Source organism: Bombus pascuorum, chromosome 9, assembly GCF_905332965.1.
Source record: "Bombus pascuorum chromosome 9, iyBomPasc1.1, whole genome shotgun sequence".
Classification (NCBI taxonomy): domain Eukaryota; kingdom Metazoa; phylum Arthropoda; class Insecta; order Hymenoptera; family Apidae; genus Bombus; species Bombus pascuorum.
Window position 1 is genome coordinate 7,607,514 of NC_083496.1, and position 25,157 is coordinate 7,632,670.

At 32.9% G+C, this 25,157-nt stretch overlaps 1 protein-coding gene across 4 annotated transcripts in view; it reads right to left on the bottom strand.

Moving 5' to 3' along the window:
* The window catches only part of LOC132910634 (tyramine receptor 1-like), a 99,297-nt gene that overhangs the window by 38,696 nt on the left and 35,444 nt on the right, over nucleotides 1–25,157 (bottom strand). For 2 of the 4 annotated variants that reach the window (XM_060966432.1, XM_060966433.1), the window contains exon 2: nucleotides 10,880–10,993. The exons of 1 other annotated variant lie outside the window; for it this stretch is intronic. The gene's annotated coding sequence lies outside the window, so the exon portion shown is untranslated. Of the gene's footprint in view, nucleotides 1–8,338; nucleotides 8,514–10,879; nucleotides 10,994–25,157 lie in introns of those variants that run through there. One more of the 4 variants, XM_060966435.1, reaches the window with a different exon arrangement.

The following is a 25,157-nucleotide window of genomic DNA, read 5'->3' on the forward strand; positions in this document are numbered from 1 at the left end:
TACCTTTATATTACATTCACCCTCCATTAAATACTGTTTCCTTTTATTATAAAATATTTCAGCATAAAGGTCGTCAATTAAAATTCTTGTTTCGTATGCGATCTATCTCGAAATTAGTAGCATTTGACACTCGTAACTGTGCAATAGATTAGCATATTGGTAAATATAGCATGCAGAGATAGCAAATGAACGTCATTTAAATGGTAAATCGAATCTTCTGATTAACCTTTCACGTCTGCATCGTATTTGTAAGATTATTTCTGCCATACTATCGACATTAGATACGCAAATTCTGTACTTTCAACATGAAAGCCGCTTCGATGTTCAAGGTATATACTTATTCATTATACTGTTCGGGCGTTAATATCGAATTTCTAAATCGCATACCGTAATACATATGAACATATTAACGAGAAATATATTCCTGCAGAACATAATTCGAAGACGTTATTATCAATAAATAACGAATGCACTAATAAAGAGGGTTTTTATTCGATTCAATCACAACTATCTCAATTTCCCCGATTGGCGTAATTAAATATTAATTATAATAATTGAATATTGGATATTTAATATCCAACAATCATATATCTAATTAATCCGACAACCGTGTGGACATACTCCACCACGCCTACTTAGTACAAAATATATGAATATATAAGTATATAAATATAGCAATGTTATAGCAATATTTATAATTTTATAAACAGTCAATAAGTCTAATAAATAATTCCGTGATAGTAGAAAACAATTGGAACAAAGAAATCATACAAATACGCAAATCTGCGACAACGCACAAATACGACTTGCAAAACATAAAATTGCAAACAATGTTTCACTGTAAAATATTTCGCTCAATTTGCAATTATTCACTTCCGTCGTTTCTCAGAAACTAATTTTTAGATACCATACAGAAATCTAAACAATTGCTATCATTGATAATAAAGATAATTATTGTGAGGGGAAATGAAGTTTTTTTATATCTTATCTTACATTGTAGCCATATCTACTCGTTTCTCATTGAACAGAAAGCGGAAGAGGATAAACAGAAATATAACTTGTACTGCAAATTGCACACGGCCATCGTATGTCGGGTAAAAGCCGCCGTTGTATGCTACGAAGAGAAGTATTGGCACATAGTCCGATCCGTTACCCAGTTCTTCCTTCCATGATACGGATAACACGAAAATCGACATGAGTGATAGAAAAAGCTTTTATATTGAGTCAACTAGGCTCCTCAAGTTGAACAATATTTCTTATATTGCGATAACGTTACATCAAATGATATTGGATTCGTTTACTTCGCTATTCTAAACAATATCTTTAATATTATCGATCATGATTAAACCGCGGATTTTTATGCGTTTATGGGAAATGTTGAATTGAATGTACCATGTGTTATTCTTATCGTAGTTATAAAAATAATAATTTCTAATGTTCTTAATGGAATTCGCAATTTGATACGTAGCACGTACTTAATACGATCGTAACTTGTTTTTTACTATGACGTTTAATTGCTCACGTTTCAATTATTTCATAACTTGATTATATTTTTTCCCTCGAAACCGTACATACTTTCTCATACGCGATGTACACTCTATTAAGATACCTAGCATGAATGGGGTTTACGATCTGAACGTGACTTTTCCTTATTTCTCAGGTTAAGAATTTGTCTGCTCCTTCTTCTGGCTGCTTTTCAACCCTTTTATTTACGACTGAGAGAACTTCTAATACTAGTTAGGATTTATAAGCTTGAAGTGACTTGCTGCTTCTTAATAGAAACTGATGTATCATAATTCGAGAGTTGGTTTATTTTTAATTTAGAACTACGGATCAATTTTCCAAATTAAGGGCGCGTTATACGTCACAAGCACAACGTCTACAAGCATAGATACTGAAAGAACTTCAATTTTTATTTAGCTCCATATTCTCGCTAGAAGAAAGAGAAAAAGGTTCGATTTCGTTACTCGTGTAGTTGTTAAGAGAACAGTAATCGTCGACGTAATTGGATACGCTGCACGAAGCCACATTTACATGCAACGTTGGGAAGTGACATTGCTATAGTCGTCTGAGATACGCGTGAAATACCAAGGAAATGCCAGAGAAATGTACTCAGTGCCGAGGTCGTACCGCAGCACCGAATCGTCTGGTATTTCTATATGTTGCTGAGCCGGTTGCTCACAGCCTCGAAACGCAGATAACGACACCGAACCTCTCGTACCTAGTTGTCCGCGAAACCATGCGCACTAGCAGCCTCAGCTGTCACCACGGTATGTTATCTCTTCGAAAAAACAATGGATTACCAGGTATTTCCTCGTCTCGTGCGCTTGTCGAAATCACACGGAAGCCAGAAAACACGCTAGTCGATAATCATGCGAGTATTAATCGACCGATGTTCCCTTAGTGGTACCAGATTTTTCCTTTTGGTATTTTGTACTTGTTGGGTATCTATAAAGGAATAGAATTCTTCGCCTTTCTATGCCTTTATCATCGGGATATCTTTCAATTTTATTGCGTCTGAAAAGTAGAATCGAGCGATACCTTTCAGATCTATTAGAACAGATCTATTAGAAACTGGTTTGAAAAGGTACAAAGGGCTATTTCTTTACAAAGACCGATATCGCTCTTCTGTTTTCTTTCTCCGAAAACAACAAAAAAATTGTCCTTTTACCATTTACCCGTATCATTCGTGAAACGTACTTTAAGCCGCTCGAGGACCATGGTGCTTGATAAACAAAAACTTTGTCGACCATAAGAAAACTTTTGATCCTCTAACAATTACAGTTCACTCTTCGTATTTGAAGTATAGCTCCAAACCAAAAGTGTTCCTTGAACTTTACAGCGGACTTTTCTGCTAACAGTGGAATAGTAGAAATCGTTACAAAGAGTATGCCTCCGGAACGAACTTCGTGACACACTTGTGAAAATGAACCAACAACAGCCATGTTTTGCGGCTCACGAAGGCTCGAGTGAGATTACATGAGAGTTAAGGATAATTTGCGTTGAAACTTGTGACAGGTGCCTGCAAGCAAACAAAAAGCGTAAACAATAGCTTTCCATGATTCAGAGCAACTGGTTATAATGATTCACGAAGAGTTTACTGTTGATAACGAGGCGCAGCGGATTTAAATCTCGGTTTTTAACTCGGCCAGCATCGTCTCGCGGGGATTAAAACGTTATCACTAAGAATGCTTTGCTTGTAGCGATAGTATCCTTTAACGATCGCCCTTGTCAACCATCTTCGTTAAATTTTGTCCTTTTGATGTTCCTGAGGCGGCCACAAAAAATTCAGTTAGCTTAGAGCGATCGTAACAACGATTTTGTAGTTTTGTTGGAAACGGTAACTTTGAGTTTCATAGATAAATGTAGCGAATAATTGGTATAGTTTCCTAGTAGAAAATATGGATAAGAGAATTTATTGTCTTCGCTTGTGTTTACCTCCTGGATTCTTGTATCGTTGCCAACAAGAACTTACGTACGTGATCAAATAGTAAATCGAGTTGCGTGTAATATTGTTTCGGCGGATAAAAATTGATCTCGTAGTACCCTTGACGTTGTAAAATATTGATATCCTTGAGAAATATCCTGGTTATAATATTTTTAGATACTTTAGTTCGTTTCGTTTTAAAAGATAAAAGATGTATAAAATCCGTTATCTTGTTTTCTTTCTGCTTTTCGTTTTCCTGCCCTTGAGGAAGATAAGAGCGTTACAATGTCTAGCAGGTGATTCCATATAACCTTCGTAGAATATGGGGACTTCCGTGAGTGAAAAATTTGTAATTTTCATATTGCAGCGTTTGTTCGGTAAAAATACTGAAATTACATAAATTTCTGAAATTAGATAAAAGGAACGGCTATAAATGATATTACTTTTTATATATTTCATATCTTTCACATCATTCTTCACTTATAATTACTATCGATTCATAAATTCATCCATTTAAAAATTCTCGCAGTTTAATTATACTCTACTTCGTTGCTTCTAACCTGTATTAATCTACTCCACTCCTAAACGATCCGAACTTACCAAAAAATTATTCGAGATTAATGTGCGTTTTAAAAGTTTATTATGACCCCTAATAACATCAAACTATCAGCCCCGTAGCAGTTGCCAGTAATTGCCAAGAGCGAAATGTGATTTTTATTAATTGTCGGATAGGAGTGATCGTGGCCTATTTTTCTAGTAATTTGAAGCAGCTCATTAAACCGTCCCTCTACCAGCCGGTGGCTGTTAAAGTAAACGCTTGTTGATTGCAATACCGCTTGCGTAATTTCCGCTAATGCGTTATTTGGGTTAGACCATGCGTAACCACCCGACACCTGTGACTGTAATCGCAAATGAGAAAACGTATACCACAATTTTATGCCGCGTAGTCAGCATTTTCGAACGGTTTGAATTTATTTAAGAATTTTTGTTCTCCCTTTGGCAACGAGAAAATATAGTTTCGATTGCTGAATAGGCAGCAATACGAATTATGTTGGGGATATTCCGCTGCAAGTTACTAGTCGCGCTATTATACATAATGTCCGAAATGCTTTCTGTGTTGTATCGCTAAACGCGAAACTCAAGATTTTGTAGGATAATCACCAATAATTGGAAGGATCCGGGGATAGGTAATATCGTGATAAAATCTTTAATTTGAACAAACTTGTGGATAAATTTGAACTTTAACAGAAAACATCTCGTGCCTGCACTCAGAATTTTCAATATTCTTTAAAATTGAAGGACGTGAGCGAATTGTAATATCAAAATGTATTAGCTTGTCCTGATATGTTAATACATAGTTGTAATATACAACTGACTGATTGATTAATTAAGTGACGGATGGTGATGCATGTAAACAATTCTCAACTCCAAATTGAATACCCCCGGTATCGTTAGAAGCTTCGATTTTGTAGAACTAGAAAAAGTGACACTGTCGCCCCCGAACTTCAACAAGTCTCGTATCCTTGCTATCTTGATATTACCGAAGTGGTATCTCGTTTATTATCAAAGTGATTGATGAGAACGTTAAGTAGAAATCCTAACAACGTTTGTTTGTGCTTGTTCGTTAGCTATAATCCTGGCTTAACGTGACTTTAAATTTTCATTATCAAGTAACTAACGATAGAAGTTTCAGTGTACTTGCATGATTAACGAATGATTAACACGTTGAGACACATTGAAACCTGTTAATTAAATAATAATTACGTTCCGTGGGAAACAATCGATTGGGCCGTGATTTGTATTATTCAAACTGTCGGTTTGAGTTGTTTCGGAATATTAGAGACACTGTTTCAACTTCACATCACGTATACTTCCTTAAACTATAATCAACTAAAATTTTGGTAACTTTAACGTCTACGTGATATCTATATCAGACAAATATTAGATTTTGCAAATTAATATAGATAAAAGGACTTTTATTACAATTTTAGTTATATGTTCATTATAGATTTTCGCAGGAGCAAGTATTAAATTCTTCTAACTGTCGAAATTGCAGTCTTGTTGCAGTAGGGTCAAATAAATCGATACAGAATTGTCGAAAATCGGGTCATGGGTGAAACTATACTATAGCAGCTTTGTATTCTGCATGCATGCATTCATTATTTGAGAGGCATGGATGTTGTGGTCGGGAACGTGAAGAAGAGAAAGATTTCCGTTGTGATTAACCCTCTCAAGAATTTATTATTTATATTATTAAAAAAAATATGTCAAGGAAACATTTTCTCGCTATTTTATTACTTTTATTTGTGAGAAATGGGAAAGCTAATACCTTTTCTGATTAATATATATTTTTATCGTAAACGTGTTTGATTATTGTTTTCGTTCGCGTTAATAATACAATCTTACGATCGAAACGAATAACTCGCGTGAGAAGATTGCACATCTCAAATCGAAACACGATTACATGGCATTCCTCGTTAGGATAACAAAGGGCGTTATTTTCCAAATTTTCGTAACTCTTGATGCATACAGTAGGTGTAGTGTTCGGTTGGCTTGGAATCGTATTCAGCTCGATTGCATTGTAAACTGACATCGTAGTGCTTGCGCATTGATAGCTGTATTGAAGGGAGTTACGTAGATAATGCAAGCTTGATTTCAAGATATACACGCGCTTTCGAGTGTTAAGCGTGCATAATTGACCGATAAAGGTGTAGTCTATTCGTGCTGGTTCCTCTTTTGTTAAGAATAGTGTATCGTGCAAAGTCTATAACACGGATGAAGCTTGGTGTCTTTAACAATTCTAATATTTTATTTCAGTCTATTATCTGCTTAAAGACCGATAGAAATAAATATTTCGCATTTTTATTCTTATTTCTTGGATCAAGAAAACGTATCTGAACACGCAACAGTGAAAAGCTATACAAAAGAATATTTGTATTATTATCGATCGGTATATGGACGCACGATATACAGGATATTTATAAATATTATGTAGAAATTGCGTGTAAGATCAATTATAGATGTAAAGAAAATGTGAGGAGTTGATGTACACAAATGAAGCTTAGCTTCCTAGTTATTCGGAATTTAATTTTGCGCTGGAGATGTTTATACGTATGCAGCCGCAACCTACTTTACGACAGCGTACACATTTGACCAACCGACAGGGAATGTTCAATGATGTACTACAATGTCATTCATCCAGCGAGATACTTCAATGAAGAATGTTTGAAATTCGTACACACAGACGACGTACTTCTATCAATTTCGATACGATTCACTGCACCGAAATTTTACAATAGTATAGCAGATATAGAGAATTCGGGTAGAATTTGTATAATTTTCATATAGATTCACATGATCGGAAAAGATAAATGGTTGTGCCACAGATGAACAGATAAAAGGTACAAACAATAATTCTAGATTTTTTAAATTTCGCTTCATAGAAAATTTATTCGTCAAACGAAATATTAATTTAATAAACATCAGCTTAACGAATAACTGATTCTTACATATATTTCTTATTCTGCTTTCGATTTTCTCTATATTATATTAATACTTATAACAATTCTAACACTTTCTTCGTTGTTTATGGATTTATAAAATAAAGCTTTCATTATATACTAAATACGAGATCATTAACATTTACTTCGTTCTTTATGAATTTATTAACCACTATCTTAAGGATCTTTATAGGATAGCATATCAATCTTTACATTCTGCGAGACGTACAAGACTTCGTAACCTGATTGTCAGTTTTGATTGTCAGAAAGTTAGGAGAACTATGCGAAAAGTATATCGGAAGAACGTACATTTAATTAAATGAACTAACAACATATTTAAAATTCATTCAAGGAAACGAGAATGTTGATAATATTAATTTGTTGAATTTTAATTAGCTTATTCAGCTATATATTTAAGTACGTAGCGGTAGAGAAAAGAATCATCTTCTTTAAGCACTCCATGAGCAGCAATTATTTGAGAATATGAACACTTTCCAAGATACGGCATTGTAACGTAAATTAATTTTACCCGACGGTCAGTTTACGTAAAATGAACATTATATGTATTTACATGAGATTTCAGTAGCTTCGTTGTATTTTTCTTTCCTACTTTTTCTTATGTTTGCGTTTCCTCTTTCTTTGAATATTAAAATTCTAGCCTGCGGTATTCGTTTTAATCCACAGTGATTTACACCGCATAAATATCATAATAATTTTATAAAAAATAATATATTAGCTCTACAAACTACAAATTATTCGATTACCCTAATTGACGTAAAATTATAAAATTGTAAAAGTCTACTCATACCCAACCAAATTCGCATATACTTAATAAATTCCAAACTTGATTTTCTCAAAACCCAAGTGTTGTATTTTTGATTTGTTTCTTCACTTACAATTAGAATCACCCTTTTGTAGATTGTATCATGGTTACTGTGACAACTTGTTGTTATTATTATAATGTTATTATTATGCAATGTGATGAATGCTAGTCGCAACATATTCACAGAACGCTGTCCCATATAGCAGCGAGGAATAGACAATGTTCTGAAATCTAAAATTTTTAATTTTTTATCAACTAATATAATATTAGTTGAAAGGTCCTGGAATACTGCTTCGTCGTAGTGAATATAAATAATTTTCTTAATTACGTACCCATTCGTACAGTACAATAAATTGTAAATTTAATTGTTGTGACCTCAAAATCCTTTTACGTAAGAAACTTAAAACAATTCCAATGCTCGAAAACGCAAAAAATAAAAATTCAGAATATCTACATACGTAGAGCAAAGGCGAAGGATTTTGAGTAGAAAAGTAAACCGAAGTAAAGCAAAAACAAGCCAATTCACGTTTGAATTTTAGTTTCATCGTGCAGAGCTAATCCAAAGCTACATTTGAACTCTAATTTTACCTCGTAAAATATTTCCCGACAGTCCTGTGCAAAGGGACGAGAGGTCATTAACGAAAATTTTTTTGGACGATTTCCTGGTTTTGACATGCGTATACACAAACTCGCAGTATAACGAATGTAGACATACAGTCAACAATTCTCGCTCGATGTTTGCATCCCGATGAATTCGTAGAGCATATCAATTTGTAACAAGAACCAAAAGTTCTCAAATTCACAATTAAACAATTTTTTTCTACCACGTTAAAATTATACAAATTCCTTCGAAATAGGTGGAATATTTCTCATAATCACATCCTGAAGATTCGAAAGTGACAAAGCATTTACACGTCGCAAACAGCGAAAAAGTCACGTTCGTATCGTAAAGTTGGTCTGTATCGAGAATTTTAACGTACAGCAATTTTGCATAATTTACGCGCGATAAATTTTTCATAGATGCATGACCTCGAGTGTTCCTCAAGCTTTTGCAGGTTTTTGGAACAAAAAGAAAAAAAAGGAAGAAATCGACGGAGGTCTGATAAAAATTTCTTTCAAGATTCCCGCTTATATCATGAAATTGCTGGAAGGGTCAAATCGAGTTGTACGAGAAATCCAATTTTACGCGTGCTCTCATCTGAATACGATCGTTTTGTATTGTTTCTTCTTTCTTCTTTTCCTTTACTGTTCGCTGTTTTTTAAATCAGTTATGCAAATCAACGCAGGGAGATCGTTTGCATGTAACGTTTTCACATCGATACGACGCGTTTGCACGTTACACTGGAATGGAGTGGTAATTTTGTCACTGATCTGATCTCGATAGGCGGATAGTGTTATACAAATTACAATTTGAACATTGACTTTCAAGCGTTTCGTGGATTTGCTGATACTATTCGATCGTTGCTGCTGAATTTGTATCTGTGAACCAAATTCTGGTAGCTCGGTGATTTGTCGATATCTTTTATTTTCTATGGAAATATGTAAATTAGAAAACACGTGAAAAAAGAACATTTCACTTCAATAGACTAGAACTATTGTAAATTACTACGATTCTCACGCTGCAAGTTTGACAATCTCATTTCACGATCATTATTTCCTCATTGATATGCTTAATTAGCATAGGAATGAAAATTAAATCTTATCACTTTTAATAATCAATAATCAAGTATGTTAATAAATTGATAACAAAAGACAGTATATATGTGTATAGCTATTTCTATATACATCTCATTAAATGTATCGTATGGTGTGTATTTAATAAAATGTAAGAGGAATTAGTTATTTGGTTTCGGTTCAATTTTCGTCATATCGATCATCCAATTGGATGAATATAGAAACTATCTAAGCTTAACTTCCATAAAATATATGATTTGTTCATATTTCTCAGGTCGAAATTTAAAATAATATCAAAAGAAAAATTAAAAGTGTAAAGAATTTAATTAAATTTTATTAAAATTCTCCTTCTTTTAATGAAATTTTTTTACTGAATATTTTGCTCGTTTTCGAAGCGAATGAAAATGATTCTTCTTTTTATTTCAATAAATTTTCGATAAGTACTATTATACATGTATATATTAGACGTATGTATTATTACATATGATAATAGAAATTATACGCGTTAGCGTATCTGATTTAGTAGCACGTATCAAACAAATTTTCTGTCATTTGATTTTAATAAAATATTCTAGCTCGTATAATTCCATATGAAAATAAAATTGTACTAAAAGGTAATTTATTTAACTTTTATTGTAGTAAAATTTTCGAATAATATTTAATATAGTTGACTGTCGAATAAATGTTTCATTTGATAAAACAGTCGAATATTTGTGTTACAGATAAAACATATGCGTCAAGTTGTTTATGAAATAATATGAGCTCGAATATGAAACCGCAATTGTTGGAAACGGCAAATTCAAATAAAGGTGTACGTATCGTCACAAGGACAGACAAAGGATTCAGTTACGTTTAAAAATCAGATTTATTCGAATGAATTTCTCTTTGATGATTATTCCTCGTCAATTCTCCGTTATGTTTAGTTTTGCCATAAATAACAGTATGGTTTGTTTATGTCATGCGTTAATATATCATAAAATTTTATTAGTATATAATAAGTATTAGTTAGGAAAAGCACTATTCTTAAATTAATTCACACTCTAAAGTCAACATTTTTTTTTTGTCGAAACTTGCTCCGTGACTACATTCATTTTTTTATTATTAATCTCCTGTTTCATGTTGCACTAATGTATAAAAGCCGTCGATATCATCTATCCTTGTGTCAAAAATCCATTAGTCGATACGTTTCAGAACATTCATATGTTTTGAATTTCTATATACATTCCTGCCCCCCCTTCTTTTTTTTACATTATGATTCTGGACAATTTACTTTATCCAACGATTTAAATTTACGTTTTTCGAGGAAGCTATGCTCATAAAGAACTGTTCTTATTTTCGAACATAAAGGAAGTTGGTGGAAAAAAAGATTTCCTTCCTCGGTAGCACGGTCTCGCTACCTCATCCCTCGTACCCTGGTAGCCTCGCTTTACTATGCAGTATAAAACATCAACTTACCATTCTCGATTATCACCCTGCTGTCTTAAAGTGGCTTCTGTTTTGCAAGCATTACCCCGGATCCGAAGAAAAAAGTGAACCGTTACTTGAAAGCTTCTCTTCAAGTTGGTACACCTATACATGTAAATAATTCACGAAATTACATTCATGGCTGTATCTAGCCGCTTCAATTTTAGCTGCACGATATTTCGCAAAGTATACTCTAACTTTTTTATCTTTGCCGTTACACTTTTATCTATCGAACGAATAAAATTACCGTATCTTGATATACTATTAAATTCTCCGGATACTAAATATAATAATCAATTATCATTGACTAAAATTATGTTTGATTAATAAGCTCTTTATAAAGAAATTTTATCTTCTATTTTTGATTCCTTTTTCATGTACATTCAGAATCCTATACAAATTTATTATCCAATGTACTATTACCTTATATATTCAATAATTCAAACATTTGACCCTCATCGATCCTCTGTATAAATTTGACATGTTAAGATGAATCTACGAAAGTAAAATGTCTTGCAGATTGCTTCAGCATTTGTGAGAGACACGAACAATTTTATACTTGAATGTATATTGGTCTTGGTTTGTTAACATAGTGTCAGTTTGATAAATTTATTATAAAATAAATTAAATTAAAAAAATGGAGGGTGAAAGATAAAATAAAGAAATAACGTAGTCTATCTATGTAATTTTATCTTGTTTAATGTATTATTAAATGAATAATTAGCGAATTGAAAATCAGAATTCTCAACGATATTAGTTTATTAGTTAGTACAACCAGAGCATAGTATTAAAATGAGAAATAAACTACCTATATCAAAATGAAAGCAAAATTTCCATCTTCAAATAATAACAAGGATGTCTTGCATATGAATTGGTCAATTTCCATAATACGACTCGTTTCTCTTTAATTCTCAATGTGGTGTACGCTGTATGAAAGGGTCAAGTGAATACTGTTTAGCATGTTACAATATCGATCTAAATCAAGAGACTAACGCGTGTTTGATAAAAAAAAAAAAAGATAGAGTTATAAATGTTGTTTGAAAATATTTAAAAGCAATTCGACATGTACTTGTCATTTTCAAGAAAAACGAATATTGCACGGTTTGCACTTGATATTCTGTGAGAGTTTATACACGCAGTTTCTAAACAATTCCTTTAAGATGCGAGTATTGATAAAACGTCAATTTGTATACGAACGTCATGAACAGAAAAGAACTGTGATAGGAAAGATATTCGATGCACACACACAATACATGATATACGGTTAGAGTGTGTTTAGTGTACGATAAACGAATCGAGAATGTAGTAAAGTAGAACGAAATCGAGAAAGGTCAATTGAACGACCTGGAACATTTAACAACCGCTTCGATAATATTTCCTTCCTTCCTTACAACAAATGGATTTAGAAAAATTTAATCTCTCTTATATCGTTGTATTATCGATGTTCCATTATCTATATATACTGTATATTATATATATGTATTTAATACATTACGATGGAACGAAGGAAAGGAGATATAAAGCATCGATTATAAAAATTCTGCAGATTACTATCCAAACGATATATTTAAAAAATAATTATTCGGGTAATGTACATTATTTTTGTGAGATTATTTGTTATCTGAAAACGATTTATTTGAATTTCACACGGAATAAAGTTACTTTCTCTATGTTATCCATGTCTTCTATGTTACTAGTCAATGCGACTGACAATGTTAAAAATGCATTTTAACTCTATCGTTCTATCATTTCGCATAAAGTGCAATGAAACTTACTAATCCAATCTTGTTAAAATCACATTGTGGGACATATTCTGGGAAGAAATTCTCTAACTCGACATCCCGCGCGAAGAAAGTCAATTCGAGCGTCAATGCGCGAGTACGAACTATGCGGAATTATACATCATTAAACCGAACATCTCTGACTAAACAGAGCCAATCGCTTGGATGGAAGAGAATCGCAACGGTTGCAACAGGAGCCCTTCGCCGGCGGGAGTTACACTAGAAATCGCTTTGCGTCTTCCAGCTGGAAAATGCTGAGTCGGTAAAGGAGCCACCCACTGTGTAACATTGAACAGGAAATTCGTAACAGCCTCGGGATGTCGCGCATACAGAACACATGGTATATACGATAAATATGTACTCGTGTTTTGTCAAGTAAAAGCTATCTTTTCAAATATTACCAGGCTGAAGAGTCGACAGTTTCACGGTTTCTTGAAATGCGAATATCTCAGCCGTGGGCATCTTATTCAAGTGGAAATCCGCTACTTTTGAAGCAGCGTTTTGAAGGACGCGCGAGTCAAATAGGTAACCACCGTGAAACGTCTAATTCATCCTCAAACGTCCGCCAATCGCGAGATTTCACATCTGACGCTGCTCCATCACGCGTTATTTTAGAACAATTCGAATTCGCTCTCGCGATCTTCGCACGTGATACGATTTTTCAATGCGTAGCTTGCTCCTCTCGACGTACCAATCGTCGCATTCGAGAAATCTCTGGATTAGTTGGTATATAAATGGTGTACAAATATTTTTCGTACAGTATATTGCTTTTTTTTTCTTTTTACCAACTAAGAAGAGTGGAGAAGATATAAACTGGAAAAATATTTCCAAATTGCGGTTTATATCATAGTACTAGTTTTAGTTTGATATTCTTCCTTATATAGTATATATATATATATATATATATATATATATATATATATATATATATATAATAGACAGTGTATACAATATATGTACGTATGGGAAAATAAATGGAAAAATAATATTGTAGATCGATAAAAATCTCATATAGACCAGTCACGGTAGAGTCGTACAGTGTGCCAGACGTGCTTCGCCTTTAAAATCGAATAATACTATTATTATAGATTTGGACAGGTTTGCAAAATCTTAGATAAAACAAAACCCAACATTTAAATATTCTGTATAACATTATTGATTTATTTATTACTTTTCTACTCACTTTTAAATAGGGATAACAGAGATAGCGTAATAGGTACCAGTGGAATTCCATTTGTGTGAACTCGTCGAGGAACAAACAGTTTGTGGAACTGGAGTTCATACATATAATAATAGGAGTTCACCGATTCTCCCTGCTATCTATGATTTCTCATTCAAATAATAGGAGTTCGTGTTCAGATAAGTGGATTCAATTGGCAGGAGTTTAGTTAATCGGACACTAACTAAAATTTCGTACTAATGAATAGAATTCAGATACACGGTGTTCTACCATAATCGATAATAACGATACGAGACAACCGATGATCTTAATGGTTATAATCGTGTTTCCTTAATACGAAAATGTTTTATGAAATTAAAAGCCTGATTGCACGAATGGAAAACTGATATCTCTAAGAGATGAGAGAAAAGACTCTAACCACAAATATATTGATCCAGAAGATATTAGTGAGAAGAAAGTTTGTTCTGATTCCTGTACCTTGGATTATTCGGTGATTCGTATTTCCGTGTTTGTATAATCAATCAAATGACGAATGATTAATTAGCCGCATAATGCGAAGAGCTGAATTGCGTGATTGAAAGAGTCATATTTGCACGCGCATCTACCTGTATGCATAGTAAATGCTGGGAAAATGTACCATTAATACCACCTGCGATAGTATTTCGTAATACTTATGATAATATTTCATACAATTTACATGAAACAATTACCGAAGTCCTGAACAAAATGAAATTAAGCTTATTCTACCTTGTGATGAATATTTTCCATTTCATGTCCATCAGGATTCGTAATTATTGTGCAACCGTCGTTTTCTATTACATTTTCACTTTAGAGAAACTTTTAATTACAACTACTATTAATTTAGGACAACGTCACAGTTCTTGCAATTTATTTTTAAACTAAAAAAAGACATTCGTTGCTATTCAAAACATTTTGCTTCATTGCGAAAATTAATGAAGAAATAAATACTCGTTCAAACCACAACGATCAAAGTTAATGAAACTGGCTGTTTTAAAGAAACAAGCTAATAAAAAGAACAAATATAATAAAAATACGAAACCATGAACTCTTACCAATTAACAAAATAAATATCAATTCGAAACATTGGATAGCTAATTTTGAGAGTCGATGTAGACTGTAGGAGCTGAGGATTTCAGGTTTCACAGGAAATTTCACATCATTGCCAAACTTCTATTCATGCTTGGGCATTAAGGGGAGTATCGTTCGTTCGTTCTCTAAAGAAGATCAGGCCAAAGGTACAATGTAAGAGAGGTGGAGTTATTTTCAGAAAACGTTGGTAGTTTCAATCAGCATCATTTGAAGCGGAAGGCATTAGACTCCCTCTCATAGACTGCTAAGGAACGAGACGCAGGGATGAAGACAAACAATAGCATTTCATAGAGTTTACGTAATATGTTGGATGCATTTCAAGTCTGTATTCCAATTCAGAAGCATTTCTATTCACCTTTGACATTTATCTATGTCAATATCGAAAATAACAATTTCGGGGATATATTTGCCAGGAAACTCTGAAAATAAATATGTATATTCAACCTTGTTTTTCAAGGTTCAGACGGTATTAATTGTACCAGAGCCATTTCTGACAGATGCCAGTTTAATTCATGTTATTTTACTATTTTATTAGTTTAATTTTGTTATTCCACTACTTCAGAACACGAGTTCACTCTTACGTCTGAATGCATGGCAACGTAAACGAGAAATAACATTTGATGAAATACGTTGAATAAATTCAGGCATAATCTAAGAATCTCATGTTTAGAAAAATATACATCACTAAATATTAAAGTTAATAACTATGGTAAATTTAATACGTTCTATTATATCGCTTTAGCTGATCCTCTCGACATGCGATTGCTTTAGATATACAATAGACTATACTTGTCATTTCATGATACACTCGCTGTCACTTCCAGGTCGAACACTCCCGTCGATCATGTCACGTGGTGCAATTTCGTCTCGTTTTGAACAAGTTTACATTCCGTTAACTTTACACTACGGAGATGAAGAACAAAAGCGGAAGATATCGACAGCAGAAAAGTGTTTTAAAGGATAAACGCAAAAAACGAATGGCAAAATATTTACACATTTCTACCATGCAACGTCGCGTATATATTTTTAAAATTTGAAAGAATTTCTTGACCCGCTTATGTAAGCGATACTTTAAAAGATTAATGGAATTAATAGGAATAAAGAGATATTTTTTGGCACGCCCTTTACGATTAATATTAAGTTTAGTTTCTATAGCTGAATTCTTGGTTCATTGTTCATTAAAATGTCTCACTTACAACATAACGTAATTCATATAATAGTAATTTAAATTTATAGCGTTTAATATCAATTATTATTAACCATTTCCGATAATAGAAATTGATAGGTTCGTTGATCACTGCATTGTTTCACATTTAGTCATATAATTTCACTAGCATTATATTGTTTCACAAAATATCTCATTTTAGCAATCACCAAATATTGAATCATTATATAGATGTCCGTAATTCCGTATCTATCTATTGTAGCTGAAAAATCACAATTGCATATGTATGTAGCAACTTTTATACTACATCTAATTGTAATTCAAGGTTTTCGCTGACACGTGTATTCATACGTTGTCATACATTCGAACTTCTTTCTTTGTTATGACAGAAATATCAGAAACTACAATAATTTCAAAATCAAATTAAACGTTATATAATATTTTTTTGCATGATATATAATATATAATATAACATATGAGAAAATAAATAAAACGATATTGCAGATCGGTACAAATATGATATAGGCCGACCACAGTAGAATCGTCCAGTCTTTGTCAGACGTGCTTCGACTTTAAACCGAATATTGCCATTATTATAATTTCATATTGTACTTATGTCACAATTCAAATTAACGATGAATATGAAAATGATATTAAATTACTAAAATTAATTCAATGCAAAATATATGCTCTTTTGCAACAGAGAAATAATTTTTTGGATTTTTCTGATATATGGGTCGTTTATCATTTAAAACCGTAAAGAATCACGCGTCTCGTAATATTATTATTGTATTATTCACTTTATAACAAAAATTATACGTAGACAGAAGAAGAAGTCGTATTTGAGTTGGACAAATTAAAAGTAAAGCAGAATGTGGAAACAAGTCCTTTGTCAAACAAACTCCTGCAGGTTTAATTTATTTCAATTTGCTTGTGCAAGGTGAGTGCGTTGCGTAATTAAGCTCGTAATGCACAGTAACACGGAACCACGTGCTCTCTCTCCGATTAATTTCTTCATTAATTTAACACGAGAATGCGTAGCAAATTAAGGAGATCTTGATTTTTTTCATAGAAGCTTTGCACAGCTGTTCCAAGAGAAACTTTTCTTTTTATACATGAACTTGGAAATGATCATGTGTTTTAAATAACGCGTTTAATTTTTTTCTATTTCCTTATTTCTATTTCTCTCGTACTGAAAGAGTTCAGAATTTTTGATAAAATTTAATCAAACAAATCGGTAAGTTAAACGTTTGGTATCGAAATGCTAAACTTTGGTATAACATCAATTTCTTAACGCACACGTAGTATTCTTTATTATCTTTTGCTATGATGATTCGTCTCAAACAATTTACTTTCAAAGTGAGGAGGCCCATAGAGGAAGAATACAAGTCATAGTCATTCACATGTGTGAAGCATGAGGTATATGTTATGTATGTATATATTCATATGTTCTTGTCATGTTCCATATCATCGAACTTCTAGAGAAACATTTTCCAACTGCTGTGGCTGTGATTCAGCTACTTACGTTTATTAAGTATTACTATAAGAAGACATACACGTGCATATGTATAGAAAATTACATTATACAGCAGAAAATATCGACGTTTAGCATTTATATCGATCGAAAAGTGTACAAGGGAAGAATACGATAAATCAAATTTTCTATTTTTTACGGGAGAACGAGTTTAAAACGAGTTTAAAATTCAGAACATTTGAAGATATTAAGATATTATTTGTCTAAATTATAAATTTGGCTGGATCGGAAGAGGTTTTCACATTTGTAATTATTTTATATTTTTAGACATTAAAGTAGAAGAATTAATAAAAATGTACTTATCATTTTTTTCCTGTGATTTTAAGGTAGGAATTTTGAAACACGGGAAAGGATCAATAATTTCTCTAATTTTATTTTCTGTTTTATCCTCTCGCTGAATCTCATATCTTTTTTATAACTACATCAAAGAAGATAGTTGCCAACCTATTGGCATTGTGTTATCTCGTCGTAAAATTCTAGGAAAGGTAGGAAAGTTAGAGAGTGGAAATAAGATCTTGAATTGTAAGTATTCTCAATCAGCGTAGATTTAGAAACTCGTGCGAGATAAGTTGCAGCTGTTGATAGCGTTCGACGTTCTATTGATCAAACTTTGGTAACATAGGTACTTCCGAAATCTAATTTATCAAGTATTTAATTATCATCTATTTCTGCTAGCCTACAATTGAACTCGACTAAAGCTTAACGTATATTGCTTGATATATTTTGCATCACGTGTTTTAGGAAACTGTTATACAATCGTATTAATAAATATTTGATAAATATTTAACGTATCGACTGATTTAATAAACAGTTAACATATCGATTCGATAAACAATTTGAATCAAAAAGTGTATATTATCAGGTGATATATTTAATAACATCATAATGAGTAAACGAATTAAGAAATCGATAAGTTTCTAGGCAAGTGCTTGTATTGCAAACAAATATCGTAATTATGTAATTACACCCTTGACCTATCAGCGACAATTTTCTTCTCGTCGATAAACTGAACTGTGTGAAAAACTAGGACACCAAAATTAGTCGTTGCTTCGTTCGACTAAATTATCCACCGATTTCTTCTTTCCCGATTTAAATACAGTAATATTCAATGAAAGGATTCTATTTGTACTTCCAAAGTGGCTATGTTTTGCTCTGACGTCTTTGCTCCGTGATCAAGTATTCATGCACCTGCAACTTAAACGGTAGAGTTACAATTGGGAAGAGATTGTCGGACGCAAACCCAATTGCAAGAGATATTCAATCAGAAATATTTTTTCGGAACTAACTCGTGAATAATATAACATCGTCAAAATCCAATCAGTCAACCAAAGATGACTCGTTGCAAGAATATTTCGAACACGAAAGTTCTTTCGAAATCGACTGATCAGAAATATTATAACAATATGTATATTTTTTTATTAGTTATATAATTGATCTTCTATAATATGCTGATATTTCTTTCTTTACTTTTAACGTCTTCCATTACATTCAGAGTATATTGCGTGTTTCATACTTGAATGAAAACGTTGAAAATGACAGAATTACTTCCATGGCCGTGTTCGGGTTAGATATCTCTTCGCTTAACAGATTCAATTTATTATCAATAAATCGTGTTCTACTGATTGATGCAATCGTCGTTTTCGCTCTGATAATCGGTTTGTCCGGGATGGCACCGCATATCTGGCGGAACATAAATCGCATTCCTAATGACCAGGCCCGTATCGCTAATGCTGCTTCACGTGCATCATCCTTTTAAATCTTCCTCGCGATGCAGTTAACAACGGCAATTTATTATCATCGTCGTGATCGTTACGCTTTAAGTTTATGAGAGCAGCAACGTGCTGTGATAACTTTCTACGAATATTTGTGAAATATACGCTGGATAATGTATTTCAAGAGTAACGTGCAACAATATTACACTTTTATCCGAAATGTAGAAAATTGCAACTAATTTGCACTGAGATGTAAAGTTCAAATTACACGTACGTGTTGATAAGGAAAACGTTTTAAAAATAGAAAATCGTGCTTCGATGTTGAATCACACGTAAACTAAGACTATTTTTAACGATTTGAAAAATAATTTCAGTGTCGTCGAAAGTTTCGATGAACTTATAGCGTTACCTTAAAATATCGATTATTATGGTCTGCATTCGCCCGAAACAAATTTTCTGTATCTGATTTATTTATTTTATTTACTTTGACGAAGAAACATTTCCACAATACCGAATAATGATAAACCTATAATATTAATTTAACATATCGGCTATAGTAATATCCATTCGCGTAAAATAAATCTCGTTTATCTGAGTTAACGGTTGCTTGATTTTCGTGTATTTTGTATTTATACAAAACTAAAACATAATATACGAACGAATTTTATAATATATATGAATAAATTCTCAATATAAAACGTTACAGATAAAACTGCAGTGAATTCTGGGTTACTAAAGCAGAGTAAGAGATCATTAAAGTTTATGTATCATAATATTACATGTCACTACATTCAGGAAGTATGTGCATCTTTAAATGCGAACATGTTCATTTTATGCATATTATAATATATATAAGGAGATTTTTAATATTTTATCTTCTGAAATATTCAATGTTCACCGTAACTGATCCCAAACGTTTCGTGTTTCTGAAATTTTCTTCCCAAGACTTCCTTGGAAATTCGCTCCTTTCTAGCAGGACAAGGAACATTCCAATCACGTCGCTGGTCTTTTAATTATGCAACAAAGGAAAAAATTGCCGTACAAAAACTATGTTTTCCTTGGCAAAATGACTAGTGGATATTTACATCAAATTTTACGAGAGTCTAGGATGCTGTTAATTACCAGCGAGACTGACCTAAGCTGAAATGTTCTAAAAACTTTGCAAACTTTGAAGTTCTCCATATAACCTCTCTGAAAAAGGGCATTGTCCTCTCGCAAAACATCATCGTATATCACCAAGTATGTACATGTTTTCGATAGAATTTTTTATCCTGCAAAAACATATTTTACACGCGCTTTCTAAGTTTCAAACTATTACTCATCATAAAACATCCAGTTTCATAGAAAGAAAGATAGATGATAAAACACGTTTACCTCGCGATATTTACACCAGCTACATAAACTAGCGGCGAACATTTCTCGTCAAACTATGAAAAAGTACATTATATAGGCAAATAAATTGCACAGAAGAAACGATAAATTATTTTCCGTTCGGACAAGCTTCCAATCGATGGACGCGGCAATTAGTTGCGGAGTCGTTTTGTTTCTCAACTTCGATAGAACTTGTACCAAGAATTTCGATACAGGGAACGGAAATACTTCGTATTACGAGAGATTAGTCCGCAGTAATTCGATTGTCGTTTATTTACGTCCACTTAAGATCACGTTCTTCAAATCACCGTGAAACACTTTCAAGAATCAACCGATAATTTGCTCGCAACCATAGAAGGACATAAAATAGTATAGACGAGGTCTCTAGTTTACTATTTTCCGATTGAATTTTTAAGAAACGATAGAAAAATGATCCATCGGTCGACTGTGACGCTCGAGCTTTGATCATTCGAACATATTGATAATTTTCAATTTATCTTAATTTATGTATGTTAACATAATTACTTCAAGAAAAGCTCTGCTTTTGTATACCCGTGACCTGGACACCATTGTTACGAAGCAAATAGAATTTAGTGAAGCAAAAAAAAATTACAAATAAGGAGAGGTCCATATTATTGTGCCCTTGAATATAAATTTTGTTTTGGGTTACAGATAGATTTCTATTGCTGTTTCTTGTAGCCTTCAGCTGGAGCTACACACCAAGGTTAACTTTTTTGGTAATGTCCTTTGTTATAAATGTATGAACGTGCTCCCTATTATATTCTATTGTATTGTAACACTGAAGGAGCGAGGATGTGGATCAGCATACACTATAGCTGTATTTATACTTATACCTATACTTATTTCAATATATTTTTCTATTTCAAATTCATTCACTCGTTCCTCTATCAGTCAGCCTCAAGAATGTATAATTAATGCATATGTGGTTGGAAATAAGTTTAGTGCAAAATGTTCGAGTTTCATTTCGTGTTTTCTTATACATAATTTATCTTCCGTTGCATGCGAAAGCATATGACTACATGGGAAGAAAACTATGTACATGCAAAGAACACGATAAGTTAAGGAAGCAGTTTTAATGTACAGTATGTTGCTAGTTAATTCTGTGTTATTATAAATTAAGTTATGCGTGAATTATAAACGGTTCATTCCGTATATGAAAACGTTATTAACTTATAATTTTCAAAATTTTGGCAACCAAAATATCTTCTATCTACAATATTTAACGAGTTGCATTGGGAGAAGTGATTAAGGTTTAGAGCGGTAGCGAGTTTTAAAAGTCAGGTTTCCTCAACATTGACGCAATAAAGAGACACAAGCTGTTTCATTTTAAACAGCAGCATCGACTGTGCTCGCGTTTTAATGTGTCTCTAGAAAGATACATACCGTCTTTATTTCAAGGAGCGTGAAACAGTACAAAGCAAGATTGCATTGTGAGTTACTGAACTCAGACAAAACCTTAAATATTTTCTTAGGAAAGTTAGAGTCTTTCACGCGTGAAAATTGGATACCCCGACGTTCTGAAGGAAACAAAATCGTTCTCTTCTCATCCTGAATAATTTTATATGCAATGAAAATCTTTCAACGCGTCTTTCAGTAACAATAGGGATTCTCACGCTTGTGACATGCGTTCTTAATTGAATTGAAGTCTTAATTGAATAATAAAGTGAACACTTGGTATGCTATTGCCTGTTTCAGCCAGTACATAGTAAGAAGCATTAAAAGCAACAAAGATACAGTTACATAAAATAAAAACACGGCGAACGGGTAATTTTATGCGAAGCCGGATTATGTTAAACTAATCCGTCGCAATGTAATCAAAGGGAAGCGAGATAAAAGAAACGCGCAATTCGTCCAGCTAGGGCTGATGCGATTTGCTAATTTTACGCAATGAGAAGCTCGTATATTTCGTTCTCATCCTGTGTAATAAATGGAAGGCTTCGAGTCAGCTATGTCACAAATTAGAATGGACTGCCTAAAGACCCGTAATTATCACTTATCATCGTAGGTTGTTAATTCTCACTGCGAGATAACAATTTTTATATGAAATCCCAACGAAGGTAATTAATTTGTACACGATTTATTCAGTTTCTTTTTCGTTTATTTAACTACTTTTTTCTTAGAACATGTTTGTATTAAAAGAAAGATGCTTGTCGTCCTCTTATTGATATAATTTCGCACAAAGGAATACCTTTGAGTGTCTAATGATGTACAAATTTACAGAAGAAAGAGAAAGGAAGAAAGAATTAGAAGGGTATACTTTTGATCAATTTTAGTATATCTTCAATATACAAGATTTTATATTTTGCAGTAAAAAAGATAGATCATGATACGTAGCTCTATATTATAAATTGGTGTGTTATATTTTACGAAGAATAAAAGAAAAGGAAAGAAAATCGAAAGCTTTTCATTATTTTGAATGTTTTCATGATAAAACTTGGACTGTACAGGTACATATTTATTCCATTCACACCTTTGCAATAACAATGTCTTCTTTGTATTTTTATTTATACATCGTACATTATTGTTTTATAAATTCTTTTCACTGTTTCTAATAAAGAAAAAAATTCAAGGTATTCTTTGATACTTGGAACAGTCGCTTGGAAACGCTTTCTTTTACGGAAGTTAATCTAAAATACCGAGAACCTAAGAAATAAAATAATAGTGAAACTTATGTTTATTCATCTTGTGCTCCCAAGCGTCCTATAATGAACATCTAAATATAAAAATGTACATATTTATCTCATACACCGCTACGTGTCGTGTGATCGTACTTTGTCTAAGCTGAAAATATTTTTAATGTGCATGGAGACGAGGTTATATGACAAAATACTTCCATTCCATTATTACTGTGTATTGTTTGTTTATTGATTATGTTGTATGAAATAACAGATAGTTTTAAGATTTGTTCCTTCAACGTAGAAAGTTTTAGGCAAGTCTCTGCGTAAATTTATATTAACAGATTAACTTTACTAAGTCTAATCAGTTTTATCCAGATCATAGTCAAATGCATACGATATATTAACAAATTCTCTGAAATAAAAAGTGTAGTAACAATACGAACGAAATTTTTACTTATTAATTGTATGGATTCTGTGTATCTTTGAATAATCAAATTTCGCATAATTACACGACGATCCGTAATTCACTGATAATTCTAATTATTAATAATATCTCTCTTCTTCTATTTTTCCAGCTTTCACAAGAGTAAGAAATATTTTCACGTTAATCCGGCATGGTTACCACTTTGTTTCCTCTCTATTGCAAAAGACTATTAATTAAAATTCCACCCAACTACTATAAAACGTGAAAACTTTAATTAACTGCTAGAAATAAAGAAATACCACATAAGTAGATTTTAACAAACACGCGGGAGAAAAGAAGAAATTGCATTTGTCCGAGTGAACGGGTGACCAGCTGCCGATACAATCTTCATTCGTAGAATATCGAAAGTATTAGACAGTCAAAGGATAGAAACGGGCCACGGTAGATGTTTCAAAGGCTTTTCTTCTCCTATTGAGAAATCGTTCGGTTGAAATCGACGATGCAGAAAGTAGTCAGCGCGCGTCCTATTCGCGTGGCTGTTTCGCGACCTGCCAACCGTTCCGTCGCCAATATCGATAGACTATTTCCCGTGTAGCTTTTCTACCGGAGATATCGCGCCGAATGAATCCGTGTCATCATCGAAATACAATAAACATCGGCTTACCGCACTTCTAATGTCAATAAGGGAAATTCGCTCGACATACCCCCGAGTCAACGAGACTCTCAAGTCAAATAGTTCCACTGAACAAGCTTCGAGTGTGCCAGTCTAATTACTACATCTGATCCAGTCTCCATCCGCATGATAATGGTAACTGTAATTAGAAAGTTGTAATTGTCGACTGCTTTGATGAAATTGTTGCCTACGAATGTACGGAGCATATGGGATTGTTCATTGAAACGAATTGTTTTATTTAAAATGTTTGTAGATTCGTTCTTTTGTCGTGTAATATTTAAAGACGAGTCTGTGTATCATCTCAGTTATATATATTACAATTGAAGTTGATTCAGTTAAATTTTTTAGTTAAAATACAATTTGATATCGGAAATTGTTTTTAAAACTCCTTTTTCTATCAGGTACATTGAAACTAAATTTTTTATAAGACTTTAAATTTATAACAAAACACTCTGACTCTGTTATATTTTATTATTCTAGCATCCGAATAATATAACATGTAGGTAAATATAGATAGACTTGGATAAATGTTTGCTATTCTTTTTGTGTTCTCTCTTCTCTGTTGTATGTTGTGTAGAATTGTAAAAATTGTTCAGCAAACTGAATACAGCGGATTAAATAAATGATAGGAATTGCAATGTCTCGAAATAAAATACATGGTCGAATAAATTTGCAATAGG